General features: G+C 48.3%; 1 non-coding gene across 1 annotated transcript; it reads left to right on the forward strand.

Moving 5' to 3' along the window:
• Positions 1-21,322: 21,322 nt before the first annotated feature.
• On the forward strand, positions 21,323-21,395 carry Trnaa-cgc (transfer RNA alanine (anticodon CGC)). Its single transcript has one exon. It is a non-coding gene; the product is annotated as a tRNA-Ala (tRNA).
• Positions 21,396-23,823: the final 2,428 nt, after the last annotated feature.

A 23,823-nucleotide genomic window follows, 5' to 3' on the forward strand; every position in this document is an offset into this window, starting at 1 on the left:
CTGCAACGGAGTTTACGCTGATATACAACTTTCCGGCAGATGAAAACTGTCTGCCAGACCTAGACTCGAACTCGGGTCCTTTGCCTTTCGCGGGAAAGTGGTCTACCGATGTTTTTTTTTTTGTTTTGTTCGATATACACTCCTGGAAATGGAAAAAAGAACACATTGACACCGGTGTGTCAGACCCACCATACTTGCTCCTGACACTGCGAGAGGGCTGTACAAGCAATGATCACACGCACGGCACAGCGGACACACCAGGAACCGCGGTGTTGGCCGTCGAATGGCGCTAGCTGCGCAGCATTTGTGCACCGCCGCCGTCAGTGTCAGCCAGTTTGCCGTGGCATACGGAGCTCCATCGCAGTCTTTAACACTGGTAGCATGCCGCGACAGCGTGGACGTGAACCGTATGTGCAGTTGACGGACTTTGAGCGAGGGCGTATAGTGGGCATGCGGGAGGCCGGGTGGACGTACCGCCGAATTGCTCAACACGTGGGGCGTGAGGTCTCCACAGTACATCGATGTTGTCGCCAGTGGTCGGCGGAAGGTGCACGTGCCCGTCGACCTGGGATCGGACCGCAGCGACGCACGGATGCACGCCAAGACCATAGGATCCTACGCAGTGCCGTAGGGGACCGCACCGCCACTTCCCAGCAAATTAGGGACACTGTTGCTCCTGGGGTATCGGCGAGGACCATTCGCAACCGTCTCCATGAAGCTGGGCTACGGTCCCGCACACCGTTAGGCCGTCTTCCGCTCACGCCCCAACATCGTGCAGCCCGCCTCCAGTGGTGTCGCGACAGGCGTGAATGGAGGGACGAATGGAGACGTGTCGTCTTCAGCGATGAGAGTCGCTTCTGCCTTGGTGCCAATGATGGTCGTATGCGTGTTTGGCGCCGTGCAGGTGAGCGCCACAATCAGGACTGCATACGACCGAGGCACACAGGGCCAACACCCGGCATCATGGTGTGGGGAGCGATCTCCTACACTGGCCGTACACCACTGGTGATCGTTGAGGGAACACTGAATAGTGCACGGTACATCCAAACCGTCATCGAACCCATCGTTTTACCATTCCTAGACCGGCAAGGGAACTTGCTGTTCCAACAGGACAATGCACGTCCGCATGTATCCCGTGCCACCCAACGTGCTCTAGAAGGTGTAAGTCAACTACCCTGGCCAGCAAGATCTCCGGATCTGTCCCCCATTGAGCATGTTTGGGACTGGATGAAGCGTCGTCTCACGCGGTCTGCACGTCCAGCACGAACGCTGGTCCAACTGAGGCGCCAGGTGGAAATGGCATGGCAAGCCGTTCCACAGGACTACATCCAGCATCTCTACGATCGTGTCCATGGGAGAATAGCAGCCTGCATTGCTGCGAAAGGTGGATATACACTGTACTAGTGCCGACATTGTGCATGCTCTGTTGCCTGTGTCTATGTGCCTGTGGTTCTGTCAGTGTGATCATGTGATGTATCTGACCCCAGGAATGTGTCAATAAAGTTTCCCCTTCCTGGGACAATGAATTCACGGTGTTCTTATTTCAATTTCCAGGAGTGTAGTTCGTTGCGTTTGGTCTGGGCGGACGTCACAAGTCATCCGTTGAACTTGATCGTTGATGCCAATTTTTTTTCTTTTTTTATTACAGAGAGCACGCAGCCCTCTGACCGAACACGCTGAACTACCGTGCCGGACTTTTCTGTTAGTATTTAAAATAGATTCAACATAGTTCATGTTTACTCTGCACATGAAGGCCAGTCCTTGAACAGTACACAGCGATTCCAAACACAAACTGCCGTTTGTGGAAATGATTAATTCAAGTAGTAATGTCTACCAACATGGTCACTTGACTAGAATACAAATGAGGCGCTGAGAATCATTAGGATCTTAAGCACACCGTCGTCGATCCCACATTTAAGTGAATATCAAGGAAACCAGTGAGACAGCTTTTTGTCAATGTTCATATTTACGATGTGGGCCTCCTGCAGCACAGATAAACCTGGCCCACCATAAGATCAACAGATTTGAGAGGCATGAATAAATGATACAGTCTCATAATCAACAGTGATATGAATTAGGCTGTTATGATTCTCAGCGACTCAAATGGATTACTGTATGATAAAATTAAGAACGTAATGTATTATAACTGATTCTGAAACCCACAAAATAGGTTTTTCTCTCAGTATAACTATAGCATACACTGACGTCCGATCTAATTTTACTATATAGTGAGTGAATTGGCATATCTGAGGAGTGTGCTATCACCTAGCGGGGTTTATACCGAGCGAAAGGGGTACAAGGCTGCCGCAGTGTGCAATGATAATTTTTGTACACATGCCAACGTCGCAGGCTGAAGATGAGGATATAAAGTATATGAGGATATCAAATGGGTAATTCAATACCTGGTGGCACTGATGTAAACTTGCAGTTGAGTGGTAAGGGCAAGCTGTGCACATCGTGAACGGTGCAAGTTCTTTATCAAATCCGTATGTATTTGGCCCTTAAGGCAATTACGTCACCCCAATTGCGCATGCGCAAAAGCTCCTTAAAACGTGCACAACTGGAGGTGTGCTGGCGACCCTGAGGTCAAGTTTCACAGAGTCTAAAAGAGCTATGGCGCAGTACATTTAACTGCTGTATCTTTCAGATTGCAGCATCTATGTTAAGTTTAACAGCAATGAAAGAGAACTAACTAATAAATCCGCAAGGTGTCGAAAATTACAGTGTTCACCTGCTCTTGTGCCGCTGGTTATCGCTAATACGAAGTTTATTTACAAACACATTGAATTGTGACGGTTAGACTCACTGTTGCAATGATATTACGAGTAATACATTTCACAGTAGAAGATATTGCGCGATATTTTGCCATTAGTGAAACTAATGACAGAACTTTGAGCAAATTTTTTAAAGCTAAGCAACCATCGCTGTTTGGGAGATATTTTTGTTGATAAAGGTGATGTTTTGGCGAAACAGGCAAATCCAAGAGTATTACCAACCACTAATTTTAATTTAATGTTATTTCTCGTTATGTTTACCGCCCTGCGGCCATTTTAAATGCTGAAATATTGCAACCCCAAAGTGCTACCAGTCTCCATATAACGTCTTCAGTGCTAGCATTAAATTCCTATAGAGAGATAATTAGGCTATTAGCACATACATATTTTTATTTTACCGTAACTCTAGTGGACGAATCGAAATTGCTTCTCCTCTTCTTTCTCGTTACAAACTTACTTGTAATTAAAAACTATCACAACAGCACACAGAACAAAAGCAATAAACGACAGTACGTACATCACATTCAGCTGCAAGTAAGAACTGAACTGATTAACAAAACAACTGAGCTAAAGTATGGCCAACATATGCAATAGTGGTCTTGGTTTAAGTATGAATGGGCTATTGCTGACAGTGCAGTCGATACCTCGATCGGTTTGTTGATTATCGACAATGTGTATCCCTTTTCCGTCGTATAATTGTAAATCAAAATGTCTTCCAATTTCACCTGTGATGTATAGGTAGTTTGCTACGGAACCAGGATAGCACCCACTCATGGAACTCTTCATCTGAAGAAAATCGATGGCCACAAATGTCTTCCTTCAGGGTTCAAAAAATATGAAACCGGATTCGGAGAGAACGGGACTGTACAGAGTGCCTGTGAGGGCTTCCCAGAGAAACGTCTGCACCGTAGTGAAAGAAACCATGGTAGTATGTGGGTGGGCACTGTCCTGCAACAGAATTATGCCATCTGTCAACATTTCTGGGCGTTTTTGCTTGATGGAGTGCTTCAGCTTTTGCAAAGTGTCCACGTAAAAAAAGCCCTGTAATGTTAATGGACGGCATCACACTACTTGGACACTTTGCAAAAATTGAAGAACATCATCAAGTCCAAATGTCCACAGATACTGATGGACGGTATCATTACGGTATATAACAATGCCCGTCCGCATATTTCCAAGGTTGTTTGGGCTGCACTGCAGAAATCTCTCTCGGAAGCTTATACACATCCTCGATACAGACCTAACCTCTCCCCATACGTTTCTCATGTTTGTGGAGCTCTGACGGAAAACAATGACCGTTGATTTGCTTCGGGTGAAGAGATGTTTGTCTGGATACAATCATGCTTCCATAGGCAACGGAAAACATTTTTCAATGAAGACATTGACCGTTTTGTCTCACAGTGGGATAAGCGTATTAACAGTTATGGCGATTAATTTTGAAATAAACAACTTACTTACTTTTTTATGGTCTGGTTCGTTTTCATTTCACTGCCCGTTCTAGAATAAACTCCATTTAAATATTTTACTTGAATAATTACACATGTAATTCTCAACGATTTCTCTGTAGCTAATGTTGCATTTTTCTGTAGTTAGGTTTGTCTCTGTTTTGAAGGAAGTATTTCCACTCTTTCTTTCGAGGTGTTACAAAAATTCAAAATATTGATTTTCACGTCCCTTACGACTTTCGAATGGACTGTTACCCTTCTGCATTTCTTTGTAATTTTCATGTCAGGGTAGACTTTACTTCCGGCCGTTATGGTCGAGCGGTTCTAGGCGCTTCAGTCCGGAACCGCGCGACTGCTACGGTCGCAGGTTCGAATCCTGCCTCGGGCCTGGACGTGTGTGATGTCCTTAGGTTAGTTAATTTTAAGTAGTTCTAAGTTCTAGGGGACTGATGACCTCAGACGTTAAGTCCCATAGTGCTCAGAACTATTTGAACCATTGTGGTAAACTTTACTGCACTTCTGTTCAATGAAGTTATCATGCACTCGGTCTTTGTACACTTGTGCATGTGATGTGCTACCTGAAATCCAAGCTGCAGTGTTTTATAGCACATCCCAGTACTTTACTGTTTAACAGATGTGTCATCTTGATGCGCCTCTGCTGTGTTTCCACTGAAGACGCAGAGTTCCGACGATATTGGCCAAAATATTTTGAATTTCGTATTTGCTGCGACTTCATGTAGAAACTCAACAAGTTCGCAAGAAAAACTTCAGATGTTTGCAGTGAAGAGTTTTCAGTTCAAATGCAAAACTGCTATGGTATCAGAAAATATTCCTGGATGGTGAACATTTTGTAATGGCATTGGTATTCGTGCATGGAGGGACGTTTGTCAATCTACAGCTACAGGATGGTCATTGCACTACACTATCTCAAGCGTGGACCATGCCAGGCAGCCATCACGTGTTGCTAAATGCGCACAGTTCTTCAAGATGATTCCCTGAGAACATGAATGCAGCTACTGCTAAAAGCACCGTGACTTGTGCCTCCTGTCACCCACCTTATGCACCATGCAGTCTTTCCCTCCCACAGGGATGTAGCACACTGCTAGGATGAGTTACCTTCTCCTCTTACCTATCTGGCAACTGTCATGAAGTAGTGGCTAACCACAGTTCTCTGCCTCTTATTTCCATGTGATCTCTCTTGACATGTGATTTGAAATGACGTCTAACAGTTCCCAGCTGAGCGTAAATTCTCACGCCGCGGCGTTATATGCTTTTTACAGAATGTAGCACTTTATACCTTCAAGTACTCCTTCGAAACTGGATATATTCTTGCCTTCCCGTTATAAAATATTTAAAGCGATGCTTCTCATTATTTCGTTTCTTTTCTTAGTAGATCTGTTTCAAATAATGAACATTTTTTCTACAATTTACCTTTCACTCAATTTTTGGAGATAGCACTTATGTTTAGTACTCTGAGTTTCTCATTGAAGGTGAATGATACATTGAAAGGAATTTGAACCTAAGAGTTACTATTCAATATTTAGTCAGTAGTTTTGATGCCGAAAAAATAAGTGTACTCTCCATGCAACCATAGCGAGAACGCTAATGTGTGTTAAGAGAGATTAACTTCTCTTTGAGCTAAGTTAAAAGAGACAGTTAAATTCCATGTTGTTCATTCCACAGCAAAGAAGTGTTTATGATCTCTGCCGCAAATGCCACTGCATTTCATGCTACTCACATTGCATCTCTGCTCGATTTGATCATTGGCTGTTGATGTAATCGTAATTATGGGGAGTTATCACACTCACTGGTGACTCAATTCTGAGTCCATATTTTAACTTTCTGCCTTTCTTCCTCGTACAGCAAGTCTGGAACTAGTGGAAAGCAGAATGTTTAATGGTGTGCTTCCTTCCACTACTGAAAAGGAGAATTGCAGCTGTTTTTTGAGCCATTCTGCACTTTAGCATTGATGAACAGCTGCGACCGGCCTCTAGTTATGTTTTAACCCCCTCTGTTTTCTTACCATATTGCCACACCACTGGTGTTTTCTTAATTATCCCTTTTCCGTTTCTAAGTATCATTCACTTGTGAATATCTTGAGCGATACTGACGATAAGCAACAGCCACTAATTCGTATCGAGTCAGGTGGATTTGACTGTTTGGCAATCTGAAACTGCACTGCGAAGTTAAATAGTGCTACACCAATATTTGGATAGTACACAGATGACTTGTTAAATACAAAGCACAACCCAAGACTGGGAATTAATGAACAGCTATTGTTAGTAGCGTAGTAAAGTAGTTTCCGGATCACAAAACACTCCAATAGTACTAAAGAAAGAGTCATTGATCAATAAGTACTTCCCATGATAAGATAATGCTATTACTGATAAGTAGTACTTACCTAGTACCAGTTATGGTCTTATTGATTGGCGACTCCATAGTGTCCTGTGCACTACGACCAGATAATGGGTATACTTGACAGGAGAGACAGCATTAGTCGTATATTTTTGTTTATTATCGCAAAATCGATTTTCGGTCACTTAGTGACCATCTTCAGTGCTAGAAGTTAAAAATTTTTTCACATTACGATCAGAGAGTATAAAAAAGAAAATGAACATAACACTTGTTAGGAACATACCTGTAATATATAACTTAAATTAGTAAGCACTGGTGTCAATAAGCTTACGGCGATCACATAGACTGAGGTCGCTGTTTACATGCACTTGTTCAGCAGACCTCGGTGTGACGGGGCTTGACACGCCCTCTATGTGACATGTGTCACGTGAAGACATAGTATTACTGGTTTTGCCAGATATTAACACTAAATAACTCTTGTGCATTTGTGAATCGTGCAGTAATTCAAATTTAAAATGTACGTACAACACAAAGCAGACGAAGGGGGAAGGAAATATCTAAAACACATTGGCGTATTGCTTTTTTTATAAAAACAAACTTATAAAACATAAAACAGATCGATGATAAGTTGTCAGAGTGCAGGACATATAAAAGAGCAAAAGATAATGAAAAATAATAATAAATGAATAACATGAAATGAGGTGTAACACAGGTTTTAAAAAAAAACATTATACCCACCATCTGGCGTGGAAAGTTAGAAGTACAACGTTCGTGATTACGTAAAATGTTACGTGAAGACTAAGGAGTCAAATATATAAAAAATAATAACAGTACGAAACTGCCATTACTTAATAACTAAAATGCCGTGAAACACAACGTTCATTACAAAAATGTTTGTAGGGGTGGATAAACAATTTTGTTATCATATTTAACCGACATGCTGATGTACGTCTCGTTCGTCCCTTTGGGCAAGCTAGCAGTGTTATAACAGTGATTATAGGCTTCCGCATAAGCACTGGGTCAGAACCCATACATACATGACATCAAATATACACGGTTGCTTACTGTAAAACATAGCCCCATCATTTGGCGTGGGAGGTTAGAAGTACATGGTACTTGATTTACGTAAATATTACGTTAAAACTGAGAAGTCAAATATATAAAATAGTAATGGTCCGAAAAAGCCACTAAGTAACAATTCATATGCCATTAAATAATATTAAAAAAAGTTTTGAGGGTGTAGAGTATCAATTTTGTTATCATATTTGACGGCGTGATAATGTACATATCATTCGTCCCATCACTGGTTGTACGCTTCCACATAAGCACTGGGTCAGAACCCATATGTACATTCACAGGTTGATAAAACAGTAATGAAGTTGCCAAGCAACCAGTTTTGAAAATTAAGAAACTAATTTGATTTTACATACTTATAGTAGTAGTGGGACCCATATGAAATACAAGCAGACTTAAGAAGTACCTATAATTCTAATTGTGTATTTGAAATACATTTGAAAATATAAGGTGCGAACAGGTAGTATACATCAAACATCGAGAAACCATCATGAGGAAGGACAGGTAATAGTGCCACTTATACCAAAAATATACATCGTACTTTAGAGAAATTAAACATAGGCTATGCAGGATATCCAGTGGTACAATCATATGACAAAGAGGCGAGATAGACAATACAATGAAAATGGCAGGCAAAAAAAGTAGAGACAAAAAACAATAAACATGAAGCCGTTCACGCTGGACGATAAAAACACTAACACTTGTTGACACGTCGCACAAAACACGGAGAACGGCGACGGCACATCTGAACAGTAGAGTTGTAACTGCGAAAGAACACGAAACACAAAACCAAGCACACACACGAGACACTGACGGCGATGATCTCTGGCGCGCGAATGTTAACTATGCGTGTGTGAGTCCGGGGACCTGCCAAGAGAGGAGGAGGAGGAAGGGGAGTGGGAGAGCGAGAGGGGAGAGCAGAGATGCCACGGGCAGGGGAGATAGGGGGGAGGGAGGAAGGGGGAGGGGAAACCCGGGGGAAGAGGGGCGGAGGGAGGGGACGTGGGAAAAGGAAAGAGAAGGGAAGGGAAGAGAAGGGAGGGAGGGTGCCTAAAGGAAAGGACAGCGGAAGTGGGGGGTGGGGCAGGGTCAAAGTTGATTGGAGGGGTAGATGGAGGGGAGGAGGACATCATCAGGGAGGGGGAGCTGGCGGAAGCCACCTTGGGAGAGGGTAAGGAGGGTGGAGAGATGGAGACCGGGTGGGACGTGGGAATATAGGCGCGGCAGCGGGTGGGGATGGGAGAGGATCGGGGAGACGAGCGAGTGAGGAGGATTGAGCTTGCGGGAGGTGTACAGGATCCGTATCCTTTCAAGGAAAAGGAGGAGGTGGGGAAGGGGATGAGATCGTACAGGATCCGCGTGGGGGAGGGGAGATGGATGCGATAGGCGAGGCGGAGAGCATGGTGTTCAAGGATTTGGAGGGATTTGTAAAAAGCAGGGACGGCAGAGATCCAAGCCGGATGGGCATAACAAAGGATAGGGCGGATGAGGGATTTATAGGTGTGGAGAATGGTGGAGGGGTCCAGACCCCACGTACGGCCAGAGATGAGCTTGAGGAGACTGAGTCGGAAGCGTGCCTTGGCTTGGATTGTCCGGAGGTGGGGAGTACAGGAGAGGCGACGGTCGAGGGTGACGCCACGGTACTTAAGGGTGGGAGTGAGGGCGATAGGACGGCCATAGATGGTGTTGTAGAAATGAAGGAGGAGGAAGGAGGGATTGAACTTGAGCAACCACTGGTTGCACCAAGCGGTGAACCGGTCAAGATGGGATTGGAGAAGATGTTGGGAGCGCTGTAGGGTGGGGGCAAGGGCAAGAAAGGCGGTGTCATCGGAAAACTGGAGAAGGTGGACGGGGGCTGACGGCGGTGGCATGTCCGCAGTGTACAAAATGTACAGAAGGGGGGAGAGGACGGAGCCTTGGGGCACACTGGCAGAGGGGAAAAGGGTGTAGGAATCTGTGTTATGGACGGTGACGTAGGAAGGACGGCGGGAGAGAAAGGAGCCGATCAGACGGACGTAGTTAATGGGAAGGGCAAGGGTTTGGAGCTTGAAGAGGAGACCGGAAGGCCATACGCAGTCATAAGCACGTTCGAGGACCAGGGAGAGGAAGATTGCGGAGCGACGGGAATTAAGCGGTTCGGAAGGGAGATGAGTGAGGTCAAGAATAAGGTCGTCGGAAGAGAAGGACAGCCGAAAGCCACACCTGGTAATGGGAAGGAGGCGGTGCTGGAGGAGATGCTGGTGGATGCATCGGGTGAGGATAGATTCCAGGACCTTGCTGAAGACCGAGGTAAGGCTGATGGGATGGTAGGAGGAGACGGCAGACGGCGGTTTGCCAGGTTTAAAGAACATGAGGATACGGGAGGTGTTCCACAGGTCGGGGTAGTAACCAGTGGACAGGACTACATTGTAGAGCCTGGCCAGGGTGGAGAGGAAAGAGACAGGAGCTTCACGAAGATCATGACCAGGAGCGGTGTTGCGTTTTGTGCGGAGTGTATCAATGAGATCCTGTGTAGTGATAGGGGCATTGAGTTCCGTATGTGCAATGTTGTCCAAGTACTGGAAACCAGGAGCGAGGGGAGGGACAGAGGTGTCAGTTCGATCGCGGATATCCGGGAAGAGGGAGTAATCGAACTGGGGATCATCGGGGATGGAAAATACTTCGGAGAGGTAGGAGGCAAAGTGATTGGCCTTACTAAGGGTGTCAGGGAAAGGGTGATCATCATGGAGAAGAGGATAATAGGGGGAAGGTTTACTTCTGGTAAGGCGACGGAAGGCCGACCAGAACTTGGACGAGTTTATTGGGAGGGTAGCATTTAAACGGGTTCATGTCTGTCGCCAGTCCTGGCGTTTCTTAGCTGCGAGCAAATTACGAATGTGTCACTGTAGTTGCCGGTGGCGTCGTAGTGTGTCCGGGTCACACGTGCGGAGGAAGACACGGTAGAGACGACGGGATTCACGGAGGAGGAAGACGGCTTGTGGGGGTGGGGTAGAACAATGGGGCTGGACGGCGAGAGTAGGGACGTGGGCCTCCACGGCCTCAGACAAGGTCTGCTGGAGAAAGGAGGCGGCATGGGTAACATCGTCAGGGTGGTGATAGGTGAAGGGGTGGCTATCGACCTGGGTGGAAAGGGTATCCCAGTTGGCATTCCAGTTGGCACGGGAATAGACATGGACGTATGTGGAGGGAGAGTCATTACGAGGGTCGGGGCGGGGGCGACGACCGTCGGAAACGGTGAGGAGGACAGGGAGATGGTCACTACCAATAGGCTCCAGGACATCCACTGATATGCGGCCAAGGAGGTTGGGGGAGGAGAGGATAACATCAGGAGTGGAGTAGGATTCGGGACAGGTGTGCTGGGGGATGGGGATGAGGTCGCCTTGAAGGGAGGAGAGGAACCGATGCCACCGCCATATCTGGGCAGCGGAACGACTATGGATATTGAGGTCGGCGGCGATTACGTAGGAGGAGAAGGTGGGGTCGATGTGGGAGAGGAAGTCGAAAGGAATAGGGGTGTTGGGGCGGACATAGATGGTGGCGCAGGTAATGGTAAGGCCGGGGAAGAAGAGACTAAGGATCAGGTGTTCGGTGGGGTCGGGAAGGAGAGGTTGGAGCCGAACGGGGATCTGGCGGCGGTGACCAATGGCAACACCGCCACGCGCAATTGGGAGGGGATTATCGGAGCAGTGGAAGAGATAGGGCAAGGTGTGGATAGAGTGGTGGGTTTGGAGGACGGTTTCATTGAGGAGGAAGGCTTCCACGGGGTGGGTGGCAAGGGTATGCAGGAAGAGGTTCTTGTTGGTGGGACGGGAGCAGATATTGTTGAAAAGGATACGTTGCTGTCGCGCCATGACAGGGATTTATACGAGGGTGTCAAGACGGGAGAAGGTGAAATGGGCCTGGTTGTGGGAGTAGGTGGTGTACATTTTGAGTTGGAAAATGGAATGGGCAGCGAGGGAGATCTGTTGGAGGGTGTGGGGGCGCTGAAAGGGATGGACATTCTGAAGGACCATGGTGATGAACCTGATGATGTCCTCAGCGGTGGGGGGGGGGACGAAGGGAGTTGCCAGGAGGTGTGGGGACGTCCAGAGGACGGACAGGGACGGTGAGTTCAGGAGTGGTCGGAGGGGGTTGGGCTTTACACTTTTGGGAGTAGGTGGGATGGAGGAGATTGCAGGTATTGCAGGAGGGAGGGGATTGAAGGTTAGGGCACTGCCGGAGGAAGTGCGCTTGCCTACAATGCGGGCAGTTGGCGGCCTCGCGTCACTCAGCCGTTGGGTGAGCGTTATAGCACAGACACTTCAGGCAGTGCAGGGATTGAGGAGGGGAACGGGAGGGGTCGATCTTGTAGCGCTGGTTGAAGAGGAGGGCACCCTCCTTCAGGAGACGGTCAATGGAGGGGGCATCCTCGGAAAAAACCCGCAAAAGGCGGGTGGGGCCCGCCGAGTAGAAAATGTGGCGGACCGCCCGCACCTCCAGCATGGGATGCGCCTTGAGCTCCGCCAACACCTCCTCCTCCATGATCGACGGACTGAGCCGAGTGATCACAGCGGTGAGGGTCAGCGGGCGACGCAGGGGTTGGGGTTGGCGGGTAGGAGATGGAGAAGGAGTAGGGGTGAGGGAGGCGTTGGGGCCAAAACGGGTGACGGGGAGAGGGGAGAGGATGTCAGTATGGAGGGTTGGGCCTGGGGAGGAGATGAGAACAGAATCCTGTCTGGGAATGAGGAGGGCGATGGGGGCACCAGGGAAGTGTTGGTGGAGGAGGAGGGAGAGATTCCGGACCTCGAGAAGGGAGGGATCGGGATGGGAGAGGAGGTATTTGTATAAGGTGGGGAGAAGAGGAGGAGGGGGAGGCGGAGGGAGCAGGGCCAGGTGGGGAGACATCCATGGCATCCTGGGGGGGGGGGGGGAAAGAGGACGGGGCGGGGCCTTTTTTGGATCGGAGGAGATGTTGGTGCCACTAGGGCGTTTAATAGCGGCAGAAGGGCGGGTGGTGCTATGAGGGACGGGAGCTATAGGGAGGTGGTGGGAAGGGACAGGTCCCGGCGTGGACGCAGCAGTTGGCGCCGGAGATGGTGACGGTGAAGGCGATGGAGACGGCGACGGGGGCGGTGGCGGCCACACTGGGTAACGGGAAGGAGGCGGTGCTGGCAGAGATGCTGGTGGATGCGTCGGGTGAGGATAACATCAGGAGTGGAGTTGGATTCGGGACGGGTGTGCTGGGGGATTGGGATGAGGTCGCCTTGAAGGGAGGAGAGAAACCGATGCCACCGCCGTAACTGGGCGGCGGAACGACTATGGATGTTGAGGTCAGTGGTGATCACGTAGGAGGAGAAGGTACGGTCAATGTGGGAGAGGAAGTCGAAGGGAAGAGGGGCGTTAGGGCGGACATAGATGGTGGCGCAGGTAACAGTAAGGCCGGGGAAGAAGGGACTAAGGATCAGGTGTCCGGTGGGGTCGGGAAGGAGAGGTTGGAGCCGAACGGGGATCTGGCGGTGGTGACCAATGGCAACTCCGCCACGTGCAATTGGGAGGGGGTTATCGGAGCGGTGGAGGAGATAGGGTGAGGTGTGGATGGAGTTGTGGGGTTGGAGGAAGGTTTCATTGAGGAGGAAGGCATCCACGAGGTGGGTGGCAAGGGTGTGTAGGAAGAGGTTCTTGTTGGCGGAGAGGGAGCGGATATTGTTGTAAAGAATACGTTGCGGTGGCGCCATGACAGGGATTTAGACGAGGGTGTCAAGACGGGAGAAGGTGAAATAGGCCTGGTTGTTGGAGTAGGTGGCGTACATCTTGAGTTGGAATATGGAATGGGCGGCAAGGGAGATCTGTTGGAGGGTGTGAGGGCGCTGAAAGGGGTGAACATTTTGAAGGACGATGGTGATGAACCTGATGATGTCCTCAGCGGTGGGGGGGGGGGGGACGAAGGGAATTGCCAGGAGGGGTGGGGGCATCCAGGGGACAGACAGGGACAGTGTGTTCGGGAGTGGTCGGAGGGGGTCGGGCTTTACACTTTTGGGAGTAGGTGGGATGGGGGAGATTGCAGGTATTGCAGGAAGGAGGGGATTGGAGGTTAGGGCACTGCCTGAGGAAGTGCGCTTGCTTACAATTCGGGCAGGTGGGGGCCTCGCAGCACTCAGCTGTGGGGGGCGCGTTATAGTGCAGACACATCTGGCTGCGCAGGGATTGAGGAGGGGAACGGGAGGGGTCAACCTTATAACGCTGGTTAAAAAGTAGGGCACCCTCCTTCAGGAGACGGTCTATGGAGGGTGCGTGCTCAGAAAAAGCCGCATAAGGCAGGTGGGGCCGGCAGCGTTATGGATCCGGCGAACCGCTCGCTCCTCCAGAAGGGGATGGGCCTGACAACAAAGTTAGGAAACTACTGCGAAAGCAAAGAGAGCTCCACTCCAAGTTTAAACGCAGCCAAAACCTCTCAGACAAACAGAAACTAAACGATGTCAAAGTTACCGTAAGGAGGGCTATGCGTGAAGCGTTCATTGAATTCGAAAGTAAAATTCTATGTACCGACTTGACAGAAAATCCTAGGAAGTTCTGGTCTTACGTTAAATCAGTAAGTGCCTCGAAACAGCATATCCAGACACTACGGGATGATGATGGCATTGAAACAGAGGATGACACGCGTAAAGCTGAAATACTAAACACCTTTTTCCAAAGCTGTTTCACAGAGGAAGACCGCACTGCAGTTCCTTCTCTAAATCCTCGCACAAACGAAAAAATGGCTGACATCGAAATAAGTGTCCAAGGAATAGAAAAGCAACGTGAATCACTCAATAGAGGAAAGTCCACTGGACCTGACGGGATACCTATTCGATTCTACACAGAGTACGCGAAAGAACTTGCCCCCCTTCTAACAGCCATATACCGCAAGTCTCTAGAGGAACGGAGGGTTCCAAATGATTGGAAAAGAGCACAGATAGTCCCAGTCTTCAAGAAGGGTCGTCGAGCAGATGCGCAAAACTATAGACCTATATCTCTTACGTCGATCTCTTGTACAATTTTAGAACATGTTTTTTGCTCGTGTATCATGTCATTTCTGGAAACCCAGAATCTACTATGTAGGAATCAACATGGATTCCGGAAACAGCGATCGTGTGAGACGCAACTCGCCTTATTTGTTCATGAGACCCAGAAAATATTAGATACAGGCTCCCAGGTAGATGCTATTTTTCTTGACTTCCGGAAGGCGTTCGATACAGTTCCGCACTGTCGCCTGATAAACAAAGTAAGAGCCTACGGAATATCAGACCAGCTGTGTGGCTGGATTGAAGAGTTTTTAGCAAACAGAACACAGCATGTTGTTATCAATGAAGAGACGTCTACAGACGTTAAAGTAACCTCTGGCGTGCCACAGGGGAGTGTTATGGGACCATTGCTTTTCACAATATATATAAATGACTTAGTAGATAGTGTCGGAAGTTCCATGCGGCTTTCCGCGGATGATGCTGTAGTATACAGAGAAGTTGCAGCATTAGAAAATTGTAGCGAAATGCAGGAAGATCTGCAGCGGATAGGCACTTGGTGCAGGGAGTGGCAACCGACCCTTAACATAGACAAATGTAATGTATTGCGAATACATAGAAAGAAGGATCCTTTATTGTATGATTATATGATAGTGGAACAAACACTGGTAGCAGTTACGTCTGTAAAATATCTGGGAGTATGCGTGCGGAACGATTTGAAGTGGAATGATCATATAAAATTAATTGTTGGTAAGGCGGGTACCAGGTTGAGATTCATTGGGAGAGTGCTTAGAAAATGTAGTCCATCAACAAAGGAGGTGGCTTACAAAACACTCGTTCGACCTATACTTGAGTATTGCTCATCAGTGTGGGATCCGTACCAGGTCGGGTTGACGGAGGAGATAGAGAAGATCCAAAGAAGAGCGGCGCATTTCGTCACCGGGTTATTTGGTAACCGTGACAGCGTTACGGAGATGTTTAATAAACTCAAGTGGCAGACTCTGCAAGAGAGGCGCTCTGCATCGCGGTGTAGCTTGCTGTCCAGGTTTCGAGAGGGTGCGTTTCTGGATGAGGTATCGAATATATTGCTTCCCCGTACTTATACCTCCCGAGGAGATCACGAACGTAAAATTTGCGAGATTAGAGCGCGCACGGAGGCTTTCAGACAGTCGTTCTTCCCGCGAACCATACGCAACTGGTACAGGAAAGGGAGGTAATGACAGTGGCACGTAAAGTGCCCTCCGCCACACACCGTTGGGTGGCTTGCGGAGTATCAATGTAGATGTAGATGTAGAAGCTCCGCCAACACCTCCTCCTCCGTGATCACTGGACTGAGCCGAGTGATCACGGCGGTGAGGGTCGGCGGGTGATGCGGAGGTTGGGGTTGGCGGGAGGGAGGTGGCGAGGGAGCAGGGGTGAGAGAGGCATGAGGGCCAAAGCGGGTGACAGGGATGCGGGAAAGGAGGTCTGTGTGGAGGGTAGGGCTGGGGGAGGAGATGAGTACCGAATCACGGCGAGGAGTGAGGAGGGAGATGGGGGCACCAGGACAATTCTGGCGAAGGAAGAGGGTGAGGTTCCGGGCTTCAAGGAGGGAGGGATCCGGACGGGAGAGGAGGTAGCGGTAGGAGGAGGGGATAGAGGATGAGGGGGAGGGGGCAGGGACGGGCGGGGAGACATCCATGGCATCAGGGGTGGGGGAAGGGGGACGAGGCGGAGCCATTTTTGGAGCAGACGAGGCAGGGGTGCCACTGGGGCGCTTGACGGCGGCGGAGGAGGTGTGGTGGATGGGAACAACAGGAATGTGACGGGGAGTGGCAGGTCCCTGGGCTGGAGTCGGCGCCGGAGATGGTGAAGGTGACGATGACGATGACGGTGGCGGTGGCGGCGGTGATGGCGAAGGCGACGGGGAGAGCTGGGCATGGACAGTGGCCCGACGGGCCACCACCCTAGCCGGAGCTGCAGTGACAGGCTGGGGGAGTGGGGGGAAAGGATCAGATCGAGAGGAGCGGGAGGAAGAAGCTGGAGAGGGGGAGACAAAGAGCGAGGGCGAAGGGAGAGTGAGAAGAGGTGGGATGGAAGGAGGGGGGTGGGACTGGGCACACCACGTTATAGTGGTGGAGGCGTTGGAAGGGGAAGTGTAAACTATGGCGGTGGTGGTAGCGGTGGCGGTGGTGGTGGGGGTGGACATGACGTCAGGGAGAAAGAACGCACCGAAGGAAAGGACACAGACAGGGGACAGACGAAGACGAAGACAAAGACGGAGGAAGACGAGGACGGAGGAAGACGAAGACGGCGGCGGCGGCGGCGGCGGCGGCGGCGACCAGGCGTCGGCGGCGGCGAGAACCGGCTGTCGGCGACGGCGACGAGAACCGGCTGGCGGCGACGGCGGCGGCGGCGGCGGCGGCGACCAGGCGTCGGCGGCGGCGAGAACCGGCTGGCGGCGACGGCGGCGAGCGGCGAGCACCGGCTGGCGGCGAGCACCGGCTGGCGGCGGCGGCGGCGGCGGCGGCGGCGAACAGACGGACGGACGGACGGACTGCAGGCAGCAGCGGTAGCGGCGGCGACGGACAGCGAGCAGGCAGGCAGGCAGGCGGACGGACGGACGGACGGACGAACGAACAGCTACAGCAGTAAGCAGCAGGCAGACGGGCAGACAGACACAAACTTCGATGACGGAGATTCCAACCTGAGAGTAGCCCAGGCTTTGCAATCGGACGCCTTCGAATGAGGGGATCCAACCCTCTAGATTTTTTTTTTTCATTATCTTTTGCTCTTTTATATGTCCTGCACTCTGACAACTTATCATCGATCTGTTTCATGGTTTATAAGTTTGTTTTTTTAAAAAAACAATACGCCAATGTATTTTAGATATTTCCTTCGCACTTCGTCTGCTATGTGTTGTACGTACATTTTAAATTTGAATTACTGCGCGATTCACAAATGCACAAGAGTTATTTAGTGTTAATATCTCGCAAAACCAGTAATACTATGTCTTCACTTGACACATGTCACATAGAGGGCGTGTCAAGCCCCGTCACACCGAGGTCTGCTGAACAAGTGCATGTAAACAGCGACCTCAGTCTATGTGATCGCCGTAAGCTTATTGACACCAGTGCTTACTAATTTAAGTTATATATTACAGGTATGTTCCTAACAAGTGTTATGTTCATATGCAGATGTAATTGTGATTTTCTGTTTTATACTCTCTGATCGTAATGTGAAATAATTTTTAACTTCTAGCGCTGAAGATGGTCACTAAGTGACCGAAAATCGATTTTGCGATAATAAACAAAAATATATGACCAATGCTGTCTCTCCTTTCAAGTTATGGTCTCGATAATGACCTTATCTCAAGGTCACTGATAATGATTTCCAGTGTCAGATTGAACCAGAGGTAGTTGAGTGAGATCGCCCCACATTTCCCTCCACCTGGGGAACCGCCTTCCAGCCCACACACCTCAGGCAGTTATGTGAAGTCACCCTATAGAATTATCATCCTGTCCACATACCCCAGCCCTACCTTCTCCCTCCTGGACCAATAAAATTCAACCCCCTTCCCCCTCCGCATCCTTTATAACTTGAGCAATTGATTGGGCAATGGCAGTCTTGTCCTGTGTACCATAGGCAGAGGTCCAGGGTTGTTTGGAGTAAGGATGTGTGTAATTGCTATAAATAATTAGTTAATTTTTTATTACAATTAAATGAGCTTTATCCCACTGCTCTTGACATCATGTCAACGCAATGTTATGTCAACATCACGATGCTCTCAGTCAGTCACACTGCAAACTGTACCCAAAGCTATGGAAAAATCTGAATTATTTACCAGTCATGATCTGCTCCTCGCCATGTAAAGAATGTGCTCGGTAGTGAGAGGATCAGTTCAAATGGTTCAAATGGCTCTGAGCACTATGGGACTTAATATCTGAGGTCATCAGTCCCCCAGAACTTAGAACTACTTAAACCTAACTAACCTAAGGACATCACACACATCCATGCCCTAGGCAGGATTCGAACCTGCAAGTGTAGCGGTCGCGAGGTTCCAGACTGAAGCGCCTAGAGCCGCTCGGCCACACAGGCCGGCAGAGGATCAGTGTGGGTAATCGTTATAATTAACATATTAATTGTATTATTACTCTAATCACACGATTTTTGTCATTCGAGAAGCCATCAGTAACCAGCCATTACCCCCAGGCAGAAGAAGAAGATGACATGAGAGTAATCTTATAATTAATTGCTTTATTGAATTTATTTGTTGTAGTTTTTACCTATTTTTATTCAACTACCAACTTTTCTATCCTAAATACAATGGCAACAAATTACTGCAGTGCATAATTTAATAAGAAATATGCTCTTGCAAAGTCTTTAAATGTTGGAGATGGATCACAGTGTGACAGATAAACAAATAAACTCTTGCTAAACCATCCCTTCATTACTAGTATGCGTGAATCTCATAATGTATGTGTTAAATGAGCTCATTCCCCTGTTGGTAGAAATAATGTCAGACTATATTCTGAAAAATCTCATTAAATATTAAGAAGATGTATAATGTTAGACATAGCGTGAGAAGTCATAGCAAAATTCTGTAAGCACTGTAGTTTTACCAGTTTCCAAGATTGTCAGTGAGAGACAAATATAAGTAAAATGTGTACACTATGTGACCAAACGTATCTGGACACCTGGCTGAAAATGACTTACAAGTTGGTGGCGCCCTCCTTCGGTAATGCAGGAATCCAATATGGTGTTGGCCCACCCTTACCCTTAATGGCAGCTTTCACTCTCGCAGGCATTCGTTGAGTCGGTTGCTGGGAGGGTTTTTGGGCAATGTCAGGTCATTCTTTACGGAGTACTGCACTGATGAAAGGTATCGATGTTGGTGGATGAGGCCTGGCACGAATTCGGCGTTCCAAAACACCCCAAAGGTGTTGTGTAGGATTCAGGTCAAGACTCTGTACAGGTCATTCCATTACACGGATGTTATTTTCGTGTAACCACTCCGCCAGAGGTCGTGCATTATGAACAGGTGCTCGATCGTGTTGAAAGATGCAATCGCCATCCCCGAATTGCTCTTCAATAGTGGGAAGCAAGGAGGTTCTTAAAACATCAATGTAGGCCTATGCTGTGATAGTGCAACGCAAAGCAACAAGGGGTGCAAACCCCCTCCATGAAAAACACGACCACACCATAACACCACCGCCTTCGAATTTTACTGTTGGCACTACACGCGCCGGCAGACGATGTTCACTGGGCATTCGCCATACCTACATCCTGCGATCGAACCGCCACCTTGTGTACTGTGATTCGTCAATCAACACAACGTTTTTCAACTGTTCAATCGCCCAATGTTAGTGCTTCTTACACCAAGCGAGGCGTCGTTTGGTATTTACTGGCGTGATGTGTGGCTTATGAGCAGCCGTCGACCATGAAATCCAAGCTTTCTCACCTACCGCGTAAGTGTCATAGTACTTGCAGTGGATCCTGATGCAGTTTGAGATTCTTGTGTTGTGGTCTGGATAGATGTCTGCCTAGTACACATTACGACCCCTTCAACTGTCGGTGGTCTCTGCCAGTCAACAGACGAAGTCGGCCTGTACGCTTTTGTGGCGTACGTGTCCCTTTTCGTTTACACTTCACTATCACATCGGAAACAGTGGGCCTAGGGATTTTTAGGAGTGTGGAAATCTAGCGTACAGACGTATGACACAAATGACACCCAATCACCTAACCACGTTCGAAGTCCGTGAATTCCGCGGAGCGCCCCATTCTGCTCTCTCACGATGTCTACTGACTATGACTACTATGGAGTACCTGGCAGTAGGTGGCAGCACAATGCACCTAATATGAAAAACGTTGGTTTTTGAGGGTATCCGGGTACTTTTGATCACATAGTGTATAAGAATTAACATAATGCTAAAAATATGCTCCTAAAGAAGTGACCAGTATCAGCATCACCAGCCCATCTCCCCAGGAATGCCTGGGAAACTTGCATTATTTAAACGGAATGTGTGTAAATGTTTCCAATGTGGCCAACCTGGTTGGTACCAGAAAAGATACTACTAGTATACAAAGCACTAAGAGAGTGGTATGCCAGCCATGTTAACAACAGCAAACCTGTCATAACCCACTGGTGCCTATGCAGTCACCAGCTGCCTTTAATACTATAGCTTATGCATGGGCATCAATAGTTTTTGTCAGCCAGCACTCCCAAGCAGAACAAAAATAAACATAAAATCAATTAACCTGCCACAACACAACATTTACTCAAACACCTCTTGCTACACAGGTACATTATTAGCCTGTGGTGTCACTAAAAGATTCATAAAAAACCATGGATAAATCAGAGTACATACACTGATCAGCCAGAACATTATGACCACTTACCTAATAGCTGGTATGTCCACGTTTGACATGGATAACAGTGGCAACGCATCATGACTTTGAATCAATGAGGCCTTGGTAGGTCGTTGAAGGGAGATGACATCACATCTACACACGCAAATCACACAGTTCCCGTAAATTCCGGTGAGGGGGCTAAGACCTCTGATGCCACATTCAATCACATCCCCTATATGATCGACTGGATTAAAATCTGGTTAGTTTGGGGACCAGCACTTCAGTTGGATGATGATGATGATGATTATGTGTTTAAAAAGACTAAAGTACTGGTTCATCAGTCACTACATTTCATGAGAAAACACCGAGCGAGGTGGCGCAGTGGTTAGCGCACTGGACTCGCATTCGGGAGGATGACGGTTCAATCCCGTCTCCGGCCATCCTGATTTAGGTTTTCCGTGATTTCCCTAAATCACTCCAGGCAAATGCCGGGATGGTTCCTCTGAAAGGGCACGGCCGACTTCCTTCCCCATCCTTCCCTACTCCGATGAGACCGATGACCACGCTGTCTGGTCTCCTTCCCCAAACAACCAACCAACCAACCATGAGAAAAACACGTAAAAAGGTAAAAACGCAAAAGAGTGAGGACTTGGCTGCTCCAGCTATAGAGGCAAGTTGAAGAGTTTAAAAAAGAGCGTGACAGTAGCTGTAACACACACAAAAAAATGGGATAACACAGTCAGCATTGTGCAACAGAAGGTCTAAAGGCACAACAAGGTGAGGTGGAAGAAAGTTATCTGCAGTCGCATGTGGGGTATCCGCACAGATGGAGGTTCCCTCTCCCACCCTACACAACCACCGCTAACACTGAAAGTGATTGAGTATTAGAGTTTAGTGCAAAATCCGCTCTCTCTCAGGAAATGCAACACTTTGGTAGTGACTGTCTCTACATCCGCAAGCATCTGAGACAGTGAGGTAGGCAAGCTGACACTGTGCTGCAGATCGGCTTTCAGGGTGCACTCAAGAACATGAGCTATCGTCAGTAGACTACCGCTGCTGCAATGAGGAGAATCCTCCTGACACAGAAAGATCTTGGGAGAGATTTTCGTGTGGCTGATGCGTAGTTGGCACAAGATAATGGCATCTTCCCGAGGTGCCTGGAAAGATGTATGCCACTCGTTAGTGGACCACTTAATCGCTCTAAAGGTGTTTTCGGTCGTGATAACCTGCCATTCCAGTTCTCAGAGCCTCAAAATATTGCATCAGAGTTGAAGCCGCAAGTCTGTACCCGGCATTCCTATGTCGAATTATCTCCTGTAGTTATGTCTTTGGATAGCCAGTCGGCAAGTCCATTTCCTGGAATATCTATACGGGTCGGTGTTGAGATGAAGGTCGCTGACTTTCCAGAGCTTTAGAGGTCAACCAACAGGTCCTAGATGTTGGGGATCAAAACATTTTTGGTATAACAAAGGTATATGCCCTTTAAGGAACTCAAGGAATCGCTATGTATCAGAAAGTTCGTCGTGGCTAGGGATTTGACTTACTGCAAAGCCTGAGACATGACGACCAACTTTGCAGTGTATACACTGCAGGCACTTGGCAGAGAGTTCTTCTATGTCCCCTAGCATGAGCAAAAGCGTATCCAACCGTGTCGTTGACTTTCTATCCATCCATGAAGATGCATGCTGAATTAGAATAATCGTGGAGTATCGAACGAAACATGAGTCGCAGAAGGGGAGGATTAGCGTCCTTCTTGGGGCCGCAAAAGAGGTCCATCTGTATCACAGGGCAGCGTACAGACCACAGGGGGTGTCTAGAGGGAGCGCTAGGAGCACATACTAAAGGAGGCTGTTGGAGGTGATTCAGTAGAGTATTAAGTCGGATCCTAGCTGGTCTATGCAGTTTTGGGCCATTTATAAACAGTCTGAACTGCTGGTTGTGGAACACAATTGAGTGACATCGGAGAATAGGCGCCTGACAGACTGTGACTGTGTAATTAGCCAGTAGCTGCTGTCGTCTAACCAGGAGTGGTGGGACGCCAGCTTCCACCAGGAGGCTGTCAACAGGGATCATGCAGAAAGTCCCCATTGCCAACCGCACGCCAGAGTAGTGGACAGGATCCAGCAAGCTCAGTACAGACGGTGCAGCCGACCCATAGGCAACACATTCATATTCCAAGATGGATAAAATCACAGCTTTGTAAAATCATAGACGAAATATGCGGTTCGCACTCCACAAGTAATTAATATGAAAACAGAGCATTTAGCCTCCTCATGCTAGTTGCCTTCAGGCAGCGGTCGTGTGGCAGCCAAGTTAGCTTGTTGTTAAGTAAAATATCTAAGAATTGACAAGTTTCAACGACTTCAAGTAACTGGTCACAAAGATAAATTTCTGGGTGTGGGTGCACAGTAGGGTGTCCCAAGATATAATGGGGATTTTTTCGTGAAATTGAAAACGCATACCCTCTGTTTTTTTCTATTTGACCTCAGTAACTCACATACTAAATATTATTAGAATTAAATTATTATAACATGTGCCGACTTGACGCTAAATATGAGACTTGAAAACGTTTACTCCGAGGGAATGGAGGGATTCTGGAACTTAATGGTTATGAAAGTCTCTTCGGTTTTGCTGCCGGATCCTAAAATCAACCTGACCCGATATTTCGGCGATCCAACTGGTCGCCATCTTCAGGAAAATGCTGCTTCTGCTGATGAGTCCCGCTGAGAACTGACGCCAGGTTGCAGATCGACGTCCTATATAGGCCACCGTACAGTACACGGCGCATGCGCCACCTATCATGGTTTCTGCCTTCCAAAACAGGGAGGTGGCGCCGCCCTTAGTGAAACACTGATGGCAACGATATAT

Source organism: Schistocerca serialis, chromosome 3 (assembly GCF_023864345.2).
Source record: "Schistocerca serialis cubense isolate TAMUIC-IGC-003099 chromosome 3, iqSchSeri2.2, whole genome shotgun sequence".
NCBI classification, from domain to species: domain Eukaryota; kingdom Metazoa; phylum Arthropoda; class Insecta; order Orthoptera; family Acrididae; genus Schistocerca; species Schistocerca serialis.